This window comes from Meles meles, chromosome 7 (genome assembly GCF_922984935.1).
Source record: "Meles meles chromosome 7, mMelMel3.1 paternal haplotype, whole genome shotgun sequence".
In the NCBI taxonomy this organism is placed as follows: domain Eukaryota; kingdom Metazoa; phylum Chordata; class Mammalia; order Carnivora; family Mustelidae; genus Meles; species Meles meles.
The window spans coordinates 120,922,544-120,934,855 of record NC_060072.1 but is presented as its reverse complement, the minus strand read 5'-3'; the positions used below and the strand labels follow the sequence as shown (position 1 = coordinate 120,934,855).

The following is a 12,312-nucleotide window of genomic DNA, read 5'->3' as shown; positions in this document are numbered from 1 at the left end:
GTTATGAATGATACCAACTCTTATTCTTTTTCAAGATTTTATTTTTAAGGGGCACCTGGGTGGCTCAATGGGTTAAAGCCTCTGCCTTTAGCTTAGGTCACGATCTCAGTGTCCTGGGATTGAGCTCCACATCAGGCTGTCTGCTCAGCAGGGAGCCTGCTTCCTCCTCTCTCTCTGCCTACTTGTGATCTCTGTCAAATAAATAAATAAATAAAATCTTAAAAAAAAAAAAGATTTTATTTTTAAAGTCACTTCTACCCCCAATGTGGGGCTCAAACTCACAACCCCAAGATCAAGAGTCGCACATTCCCCTAACAGAGGCAGCTGGGTGCCCCTTCTATTGTTTTATATTAACCCAATCCGTATGTGAGAAGGAAACTGAATGCTGATATTCATATGATTTTTTATATTCATATTAATTCATAATTAATATTAATTAGGGATTTAACCAATTTCTTATGGGCAAAGAGCTCTCTTTGTTTTTTCAATACAGCCACAGGACTTCAGAAAACATGTGTCACCAAATGGAGACTTGCTATTCAGTACTTCACAATATTCATATTTTGAAACCATCTTATTATTATTTTTAAGCCCTATCCTTAAAACAGACCTTTGATCTAAGCGAAAGGCTTCCACACTTAGGAGTCCTTTCAAACATGGTAACTTCACTGGGATGACCATCCTTTATCCCTTTTTCATACTGAAAGACCAAAGCAGTCAGATTTAGATGAAATTACTCTCATTCACCCCATCTATTTCAATCCAAGACAAATGGAGAATACAGGGGAAGGGACTTTAAATTACAGCCATTGAGGAGACGTTTCACTTAGATTCACGAGAGATGATCTGTTAAAAAGTCAGCACCAAAAAAAAAAAAAAAAAAAAAGTCAGCACCAATAAATACACCAGGCGCAACAAACCAGTACCGCTCTCCAATATTAACATGTAATACGTATCAGTGTAAATGCAGGCATGTGTACAACTATAGGCGTTAATCTATACCCAAGATCAACTTAAAAAAATAAGACTCTGGGGCACCTGGATGGCTCAGTGTGTTAAAGCCTCTGCCTTCGGCTCAGGTCATGATCCCAGGGTTCTGGGATCGAGCCCCGCATCGGGCTCTCTGCTTCACGGGGAGCCTGCTTCCTCCTCTCTCTCTGCCTGCCTCTCTGCCTAGTTGTGATTTCTCTCTGTCAAATAAATAAAATATTAAAAAAAAAAATAAGACTCTAACAAATAAACAGCTGAAATAAAAGAAGTATGTAGTTACTATTCTTCGGCATGGGCTCTTTCTCAACGTCAAGAAAACAAAAACCTTGGAAAGACAAGAAAGTTTCCAAAAAAATATTCACTGAGTCAACTGGCAAACTATGACTAGCACCCAGCCCTGAAGATCAGAGGAAAGTCCTCTTCAGATGGAAGCTGGTTGGTGCTAGGAGTTAGAGATTTAGTTTTGTTCTGGAATTAAAAAAATTTTTTAAAAAAATATTTATTTATTTGAGAGAGAGAGAGAGAGAGAGAGAAAGCATGAGCAGGGAGAGGAGCAGAGGGAGAGGGGGAGAGGGAGAAGCAGATTCCCTGCTGAGCAGGGAGCTCTATGGGGGCTCCATCCCAGGACCCTGGGGATCAAGACCTGGGCTGAAGGCAGATGCTTAACTGACTAGGCCCCCCAAGGTGCCCCTGAAATTTTAAAATGTTAATGCGGCCAACGGTTTTAGCATCCCTTACATGTGATTTTTTGGCTTTTTCTCTGAGTTGGGTTTTTTCCCTTACTACTGAAATGTCTGCTGTAAGAATTTAGGACCTTAAACTCTAACTGGCACTCAAAGGTATTAAATACAATTACACATTTTAAAGGCTAGTAATTTTACTTCTTCAGAACAATTGTCGTGCTTTCATTTAGACTTTTTTCTTTCGAAAAGCTCTTTTTGAACAATGTTGAAAAGCAAGATTTATTTCAGACTGTCTCAACTGTGAACAGTTTCAGCTGTTTATAGGAGATGGTAATTTACTGAGGGCCTGGCAGCACCTGAGAGTAACTGATGTGCCTACACTTAAGCAAACAAGTTCAGGGTTGAGGCCTCACCTAGCTAGGCTAGGTTAACAGGCCCTAAGGGAAGAAACTTCCTGTTATCCTTTTCCTCTCACTGAACAGAAGGCGTGGAAATTAGATTTTCCTAAAGTGAAGCCTCACCTGAAAACAACCTTGAGTAGATTTCCGATGAGTTCCTTGTAACAAGAAGGAATGACAAAAACAAAAAAACATCTACAAGAGAAAATCCAGTTCTACCTGATGAAATACAAATTTTATTTGTATACAAGTGTATACAAAGATGGACATTTCGAATTTAATTCTTAGCTCATCAAAACGAAGAAAATTGACATTCTGTATGCCTACTGCCTATTTCTGGATTCTTATGGAAATTTTTTTAGAAGATAATCCCCATTTAACTTTTACTCTTGTTAAACAAGTTTGGGTGCTTTCTCTGAATGTATTCAGCAAATATTAACAGAGTATCCCCTACATGCTATAATGGTGAGATAAAATTCATACTTTTTACTTAGAAGAAATAGTCATGCCTTATTGTATAATACTGTTTCTTTCTGAGAAGCTCAAAGTTCTTAGCTGAGTGTTTCTTTCTTTCTTTTTTTTTTTTTTTTTAAAGATTTTATGTATTTATTTGATAGAGAGAGAGAGCAAGAGAAGGAACACAAGCAGGGGGAGTGGGAGAAGAAGCAGGCTTCCCGCGAACAGGGAGCCCATTGCAGGGCTGATCCCAGGACTGTTGGGATCATGACCTGAGCTGAAGGTTAATGACTGAGCCACCCAGGCATCCCCAGCTGAGTGTTTCTTTCATCCTCACAGTGAAAATAAAGCTGAGGTAGAGTATGTTCATCCAGTATTGGTATTTTAACACCTGGTTAGATTGGAAGTAGAGATCTGATTCACATATCTTATCTTAAGTTGAACAGATTTAATTCCAAGCCAGGGGGAAGCAAAGCTCACTCAAGACATCCCACTGGGTCAACCCACCGCACTGGACCTTTAACCCCACCTTCCAAGACTTCTTTTCTAGCCCTGCTGCTGTGGGTGTATATACAGAGGCTCCCTTCTTCTCCCCAGACTCTTCTTAGACACCTCCTGGGAATACTGTCAGTAAGAACTTTCATCCTGAAAAAATGGGAATTAGCTAAGAAACACAATATTTAAATACACTATGTTTTTCTGTGAATTTTCCAGTTCACTGACTACATTCTTACAATGGTTGAAAAGGGAAGGGTCTAACAACAGAGCCACTAATATTAGATTGAATCATATGAAGTTGCCATATGCATAGGCTGGAAATAGCAGAATATTGGTAATTATATATGGTTAACTTAATGTTCTTAGAATAGAATTGATAATTAGTCATAGCAAATATATATATATATACTCCTTAAAATGAAATTGTGGTTTAAGTATGATTTACTACATGTTGATACAAAAATGTTTTTCCTCATTAGACACCTCTAAAATCACAGTAGGAGGAGTGGGCGGCTCAGTCTGCTAAGCTTCCAAGTCTTGATTTTGGGTCAGGTTGTGATGTTAGGGTCCTGAGATTGAGCCCCGCGTCAGGCATGGAGTCTGCCGGAGATTCTCTCTCTCCCCCTCTGCCCCTCCCCCACCCTCCTGAAAAAACAAGGTAAAAAAAGATCAGTAAAATCACAATAGGAATCTGCAGAGAAAAAGTGTTGATTATACAACATATTCCCCTCAGATACACTGTAAGACAGCTGATTAATGACGTGAAGTTGCCTGCAGTATTAGCAGGACCTCAGTCACCAAAGTCGTTGGTTTATCTAGTGTATATGGAGGCCAGTTTAGCAGGTAAGGAAACTGAGGCCCAAAGCCCTTAAGTCAGTTTGGCAAGTCAGAAGGAGCTGGGTCTAGATCCTTAGTTCTCCACTCAGGAATAATGCTTTTTAAAACTCTTCTTGCACCGAAACATCTAATCAAGATTTGACATTTTCGTGCTCGCAGTGCCAACCCCCCAACCCCCTGGTTATACCATCTTATCTCATATTTCTCTCCTCCCTCCTCAACAATGAACCTCCCATCCCGTTCAACGTCAAGTTACTCCCTGGGTATACAAAAGTCTACTCCACAGTGAAGCCAGAAGATAAGACCTGCCATCTTCCATGGTTAATGCCCCCAGATACAAGACTAACCTCCTCCGCCTTCTAATCCAAGCCACCATTCTACCACTCTGATTTTCCAGTATTCTCCTATTGTTGGCCCAGCTTCAACATCACATTCTCCAAGAGATGTTCTGATGCCCTGAAGGAAAGAATATCTATGTCCTCTGCTCCCAAAAGAGAGCAGAGGGTCGCTGCTATTGACTCCTATGACATTTATCCTATCTCCTTTATTAGATCATGAATTTCTCAAAGGCAAGTTCCACCCCTTATCCATGTCTACATTCCCAGTTGTGCCTACCGTGGTAGGAACTTAAATGCTCACTGAAGCTCTTCAAACCCTCTGAATCTTTACAGAAAATACCAACTGCCCCATCTTGGAAGGAAGCAATTGACCAAACTCACCTGTGTCATCTAGTGGAAAGGAGCACAAGCATCTTTCCCCCCGACCCCACGCAAGATAGTTCCTTTAAGTATAATGTGCAACATAAACTATTTTTAGTACCCTCACAGAATTAGGTGTGCAAAAGAAAACTGTCATGAATCATGAATCATGAATCAGTTTCAAGGTCAGAGGGGTCTGAGAAGTCATACCCAAATTTCCTACCCCAAATTTCACAGACCAGGAAACTAAGGAAACCAGGAAACTAAGTTCCAGAAATGCAAGCTGATGAACCCAGCAAGACATGAGGCAGAGTCCCTCACCTCCAGCTGAGTGCTCTTCTTTTTCCCTATGCCAGGCTCTACTAATATGTTAAAAAAAAAAAAAAGATATCTACAGACATCAAAAAGAGAAGCCCATGAAGACTGGTATGTTTGTACACCCAGTGACTAGCTCAGTGCACAGGACAATGCTAGTGGCCAATCTTCAAATACTGCTGAATGAACAAAGGAACAACCCAGGCCTTTGGAACAATCAATACCTAAAACAGGCAGAATACGAAATATTTCAAAGCACTAGTCAGACAATTAGTCTCCTAGAAGGAGCAGCTGACGTCTGAAAAAGAAAGCAGGGGGAAAACCCCCTAAACAACAGAATGAAGGTTTGAGAAGGAACACAATAGACAAACCACGCCCTATAAAAATAACTACACTTGCTCACATGCAAGATTTTGGCAATACAAAAGCAAATACAAAAGAGAACTAAGTCCTTGAATTGTTATTTCTCCAAAGAAGACTTCTAAGTGGTTAACAAGCACATGAAAAGATGTTCAACACTATTAATCATTAGGGAACTGCAAATTAAAACCACAGTGAGATACCACTTCATGTCCACTAGGATGGCAATTTAAACACACACACACACGTGTTGACGGGATGTGGAGAAACTGGAGCCCTCATACATTGCTGGTGAGAAGGTGTAAAATGGTGCAGCTGCTGAGGAAAACAGTCTGGTGATTCCTTGATAGGTTACACACCACATTACTGTATTACTTAGGAATTCCACTCTTGGGAACAGACCCCAAAACATTTAAAACAAGTTTTCAAACAAAAACTTGTACATGGGTGCTCATAGCAGCACTACTCACAACAGCCAAAAGGTGGAAATGACCCAAACGTACATGAACTGATAAATGGATAAGCAAATTGTGGTCTATCCGAGGAAATATTCAGCCTTTCAAAAAGGGATGAAGTGGGGCGCCTGGGTGACTCAGTCAGTTAAGCGTCTGTCTTTGGCTCAGGTCATGATCTGGGGGTCCTGGGATCAGCCCTGGGTTGTGCTCCTTGCTCAGCAGGGAGTCTGCTTCTCCCTCTGTCTGCCCCTCTTCGCTGTTTGTGTGCTCTCTCATTTTCTCTTTCTCTCTCAAATAAATAAATAAAATCTTTTAAAATAAATAAATAATAAAAAAGGGATTAAGTACTGATGTACACTTTCACATTGGTGGCTCTCACATGGATGAATCTTGAAAGCATTGCTAAGTGGAAGAAGCCAGCTGCAAAGAACCACATGCTGTATGATTCCATTGACATGAAATAGCCAGAACAGGGAAATCCATAGAGAAAGAAAGCAGATTAGTGGTTGCCAGAGGCTGGAGTGGGAGGAAAAGGGGCGTGACTCTTTAACGGGAAAGGGGTTTCCCTTCAGGGTGATGAAAAAGTTCTGGAACTAGATAGTGGTGATGGTTGCACAATATGGTGAATGTACCTTTTTTTCTTTTTAAACACTTTTAATATGTGCAGTTTATTGAATGTCTATTATACCTCAGTAAAGACATTTAGAAGAAAATAAAAATGATGGGGAAAGATAACATCAAGCCAGTATTCACAACGGCAACAATGAGAGGATCCTTTCTGGCTGTATTACATAAGGCACAATAGATTTTAAGGCAAAAATCCTCATTAGTGATGAGAGCAACCATGTAATAATAAAAGCTTAATTCCTGTTAGATACGATGCATCTACCAATATAAACTTACAGATGCGTATTTTTAGGTATTCACATATAAAGATGTATGCACAAAGTCTGAGAATACTTTCTAGCTCAAAATACAAGGAGATAGTGACAAATCCCCCACTGCAGTGTTATCTTTCAATATACAGATCTTCCTTGACTTATGATAGGGTTATATCCCAATAAATCTATGTTAGGTTGAAAATGCATTTCATACACATAACCTACTGAACATCAAAGCTTAGTCTAGCCTACTTTCAATGTACTCAGAACACTCATATTAGCCTACGGTTGGGCAAAATCCTCTAACACAAAACCTATTTGATAATAAAGTGTTGATTATCCCATGTAATGTACTGAACGCCGGACCTGAAGACCAGAGTGGTGATGGGTGCAGAATGGTTGTCGGGATGGCCCACCTGCCCTCATGATCCCTGGCTGCCTGGGAGCTGCCCAGCTTCTGAGAGAGGACTGACAACACATTGCTGGCCCAGGACAAGATCCAACTTCAAAATCCTAAGTACTTTTTCTACTGAATCTATACTCTTTAGCACCATTATAAAGTTTAAAAGTCGTCAAGTGGAGGACCATCTGTACCTCTCTCAATTATGGACATCTTAAGCAGACACAAACTTAGTGAGGAATAATTCAATTTATAAGGTTCATTTCATGGATATCTGCAGACCTCTACAGAAAAAAAATTAAAGAAAACATTCCCAAACATGTAGAATGTGAATGTACTTAATGCTACTGATTTGTACACTTTAAAATGATAAATTTGATGTTATATACATTTAACTCCAATTTAAAAACAAATATGAACAGATTCAAGTCTTTGGAGTGCTAGGATCTTTGCAAAGATCCAGTCTGAAGCGCTGAATTCATAAAGCACTATCCCATCTCTCTCCAACAAAGTGGACTGTTCTGCCCTACAAGTTTCTTTGCCACCAATCCTGACCGCATGGATTATAAAACCAGCACTTACTTTCTTAAAATAGGTTTCAGCATGAATGCTGTGAGTCTAGAAGGGGTACAAGGGCATCACTGTGGCTCTTTGCAGACAGAGAGTACTACCAGGGATTCCATGCTGACCCTGCTGTGTCAGTGTGGACAGAGGCTTCTCTGCAATGGTCAGCAGATCATTCAAGATTCAAGAGGGACGGATGTGCTACAGTGTATCAGAGGGTGGCAGGATGCATCATTCCTTAGAGCACGCCATCAGCTCAGAAGCCACCAGCACTACCACCAGTGGAAACTGAAATGCAATGCTGCCCTTCAGCAAAGCAGAGAGCTCAAGTTCTGGGATGCTCCTAGGATTCCCTAGCACCTACCCCTGAATGGCCTCTGTGCCCTGGCGGCTGTCCCACAAACATGTAGATAAGATGCATCTGAACTTTTGTTCCAGAGGCTCCCTTGCTCTTAGCTCAGCTCCACCAAAACCTGTCACCTCTCTCCCTCTAGGCTTCTACTCGATGCAGTTAGTTACTTGAGATGATCTTTAGAATCAACACAGAGTGCCAACTCTAGACTCCTTAGGTGTCTGAGAACTTTGGAACGGCGGCCAGGTGTTATCTTCAGCTCCTGATGAAGGCTTACTTGATCTGATTTCAGTCAGTTTGGGCCATATGGCTGATATCTAGATATGCTTGTGTGCCCAAAGATGAACTCAGTACTCAGCGTGGTGTAGGTGGTCAATCCCCAAATATCGCTGCATGAATTAAAGAGCACTCAGTCTGTACCACTTAAGGACGTCATCCTACCTGACACACTCAAATCTTCTTAAAAGCATCTCTCATCTTTCCAATCTTCTTTAAATTATTACTAGCCTATGTTACTCTAATTTTTGGCTTCCTGATTTTTAGTAATGGAGAAAATGTGTTGCTTCTAAATCTAGAACCAGCGTCCAAAATTTTCAAAGAAAAGTTCACTTGAAATACTGTTACGAAGGAACCTATCCAGTCAGTTAAAAGTGGCTCTTATTGGTCTGGGCAAGAAAATACACAAGATTCCATACATACACTGTCAAGTTTGGCAAGAGAGATTTTAGGCAACTTCCGTCCTTCCCACCCAGTCCCAAGTAAACAGAGCATTTGTTTGTATTTCCACATTGGCCTCATGAACGAAATACCTCCTCCACCTAGAAAAACAATCTAACATTCAGGCATGGAACTTTGAGGACTAACTTTTTAGTGCATGCTAGAGCCCTAGGTATTCAGTGCTTAAAAAAAAAAAAGTAGAAAAGTATCTTTAATAAACATTTCTCTGGTGAACATCTTTCTCAAGTCTACACTTATAGCTGGCTTGATGTTTCTGTGTCTTTCAGAAATGCAGATTTTAAAAAAAAGTTTTCCATTAAAATTGGAGCCAGAATGAACTTTCTTCCTACAATCTCCTTGCAACAGATCTGAACTTTGTTTTACTTTCTTTGGGGAGGGTGGCCGGGAGTGGGCGAGGCACAAAAAACGACTCACTGTTTAAGTTTTCTGCTCTGTACCAACTATCCTGCCCCGCAAAGAGTTAAGAATTTTCTGAGGTTAGTTCCTGCGGTTAAAAAAAAAAAAAAAAAAAAAAAAAAAAAAAAAAAGCAGCTAGGTGCTTAAATTTAGACTCCGTAAAACAATACTGGGAAACTTTCAAAGCCTCGGAGAAATACTGGAGTTTATTGTATTGCCTTTTGTTAAATTGCATCACATCGGTCACATTTTCTTCTCTTTTTTAATCCTTCCCGGCCTCGATTCACTGCTGATCCTACACATTCCCACTTGATTCAGCTACCTGCCGGTGACTGGGGGTTGGGGAGCGGAGGTGGCATGGAAAATCTAGTGGTCACTTTGCACTAAGTTTAACAGGTGGCTTTGGCTACCTCCTGTCAATATGAACGTCTCCCACCCTCCTCTCCGTAGTGTGAGGCAGAGCTCCCGGGAGTTCCAGGGCCACAACAGCGAGTCAGGCGACGAGTCTAGAAGGACTCCGGGAAGGGCTGTGGGGATCACCCGTAACCGCTCTGAGCCCCCAAGTTAAACACGTGCCTCGGACCACCTCGCAGCCCCCAACAGGATAACCTCCGAGCCGAAAATCGCCGCGTTCTCCCTACCTCCCCGACCTGGGGCGCAGGCGTACCCCTGAAATCCCAAAGGAGGCACTGGGTTTCCCGTAGGTGAGGCCCCCAGGTTAACCACGGTCCCGCGGACTGCGCGTCTTTCCTAATTTCCAAGAGGCTGGGCGAGCGATGTGGAGGACACTGGCGAGCGAGAAGAGAGCCACGCAACCCGGGCGCCCGCAGGGAAGCGTGGGAGGCGCACACAGCCGGGCCACAAGAAAAGGGGGTCACCCTTGTCTATCCGAAACCCACCCGAGCCCAAGCCTCCCTCTAAACGCCGCCCCGCTCACGGACGTGCCCGCCCGCCGCCCTGACCCAGTCCGCGATCCCAAAGTCCAAACTCACCTGGAAGGAGCCCCCGCGCCCGGGACCGCAGGTGCCCACCCGGACGGCGACCCAGAGCCCTCTCGCCGCCTGTTCTCCAGTCAGCCCGCGCGCGCGCCTGGCGGACAGTCCCAGGCCGCTCCGCCGCGCGCTCCCCGCCGCGCGCTCCCACGGCTGCCGCTCACTCCTTGCCGCGCGCTCCCAGCCTGCCAGGCGCTCGCACCGCCGACGCGCGCTCCCCGCCTCGCGCTCGCAACCGCGCCGGCGTCCGCACCTCCAGCCCGCGCCCGCAACCCCGCCGCGCCCTCCCCCTTCACAGTCCCGCCGCGTGCTACCCGCCAGGGCACAGCCCCCCAAAACGCACAGCGCGCGCCCTGGGCATTTAAAGGGACAGCCCCCCCCGCCCCCCCACGCCGCTGCTGCCCGGAGGCCGCCTCTGGAGGAGGGTATCCTCGGTCTCCGCGCGAGGTCTGAGTTGGGACTCCATCGCGCCCTCACCGAGTTACAGCCGCGGAGAAGAGCAACAGGGGTTTGCGTCTGGAACTCTGAGGGAGACGGGGCTTGTTCCCCCTCACCGCCGCTTCGTCAGCTTTGAGAGGTTGTGTTATTTTTAGTGATAATAACTCCCAAACATAGGATTTTTATTACCCTCGGAAAAGAGATTGAACATACCCATTATTTCAGGTAACCCGTAGAACTAGCTGTGCCCCGTTTCTCACTGAGGGAAACCCGTGGTTCAGAGAGGCGACGAACCTTCTCCCGGAGCTCCTGACCCCACTGCTGGGTGCTGTTTTCTTCTTTTCCCCATCGCGGTGGAAATACCGACTGAGGTTAATAGCCGGTTGGGAAGGCTTTCATCAAGTTGTTGGAGCTAATGGGACCAGTGTTTCCACCGGGCGGCACAGGTCCTGAGGGAGGGAGAAAGCAAGAGTTACGGGCTTTATTAATTGTAGGGTTTGTTGGGGACTCCGCTGGCAGACATTACAAAACCTACATTCCAAAATGCTACGTGTGGCATATCCCCATTTTACAGAAAACTGAGGAAGGATGTGGTTGGAGGCACCGCAGGACTGAGTCACGGGCGGCGCTCAGGGCTGAGCCCCAATACCTTAGACCTTAGCTCATTTCTTTGCCCTCCCCAGGAAGACATACCTGATTAAAGGAGAGACCTTTTTCACTAATAACACACTGGCCTATCTAACTCCCTGCATCTTTAATTAATGTTTACAAAGCACTTTAATCTACCCAACATGCTAGTTAATTAGGCAAGTATTATTACCTCCCTCTTTCTGAACCAAATCCAGGAGAGAATCAATATTGTCAGTCCTTAATCCCTGATGAATAATAGGCCTAATCTTTCTGCTGTTTATGGTTTTTTCCCCAAATTGTGTCCCACATTGTGTTAAATACTAATTCATTTACCATGAATGGGCTTACTAAAAGAGACTATTAAACACCCACAGGTGAGAGGTAAAATAGACAACCCTTGTCTTTAAGGATTTCAGCATTTTCTTTAGCATTTCAGATAAAGCATTTTGTCAAGTGCTTTCCAGATTTTTTTTTCTTTTTGTTACTGTGCTATTTGCTTGGTTGGGTTTTCATGATGTATAAACATATGTTTGGCTTAATCTTTAAAGTTTATTTAAAATTTCTGATTTACACATTATCTTTACTTATTAGTAAGTAAGCATTAAATTTTACTATGTTTCTTTTCTTACAGGTGAAGAAGAGATAAGAAAGAAGAAATTGAAGGATGATGGGATTGGGAAGGAAGAAGGAGAAAAGAAAAAGGCAAAAAGAAAAAAAATCCCAAACAACACCACCACCATCAAAAGAACAGAGAAGGAACAGGGAAGAAGCTAAGACAGGTTTCAACCAGGTGGCTGTGGGGCCATGAAGCAGCCCCAGGTTAGCACACCCCAGAGCTCTGTGGGAATTACAAACAGGTGGACCTTCCTCTGGGCTGGTGAGGACCTAGCTAGGGCCCCAGAGTGACTACCTGAACACAGGCTGGCTTCCCGTCCCCACTGCACCCCTGTCGAGGGACTTTTGTGCTACTGATTAGCACAAAGGGACTAGAACAACAAGAAGGGAAGAAAACAGGAAATGGCTTAGAGGGGTAATTGAAAAATAGTTATTCATGAAAGTACTTACATGACGTCAAGGGAGGAAAAAAGAAACAAAGAAACATCTGGAGGGTCTTTGTATCTACCATTGTTATCTACCATTGTTATTCCTTTAAAACCCATGGAATTTACAAAATTTTACTTTATATTCACTTGAGTTTTTAATCAATGTCTTCCAAGGCTGCTCTTCGTTA

The 12,312-nt window shown here is 43.4% G+C and overlaps 1 protein-coding gene across 1 annotated transcript in view; it reads right to left on the bottom strand.

Annotated features, from left to right (window-relative positions):
* PROSER2 (proline and serine rich 2) overlaps positions 1-10,149 on the bottom strand; it is a 43,591-nt gene extending 33,442 nt beyond the window's left edge. The window contains exon 1 of the mRNA XM_046010569.1: positions 10,014-10,149. The gene's annotated coding sequence lies outside the window, so the exon portion shown is untranslated. The remainder of the gene's footprint in view (positions 1-10,013) is intronic.
* Positions 10,150-12,312: the final 2,163 nt, after the last annotated feature.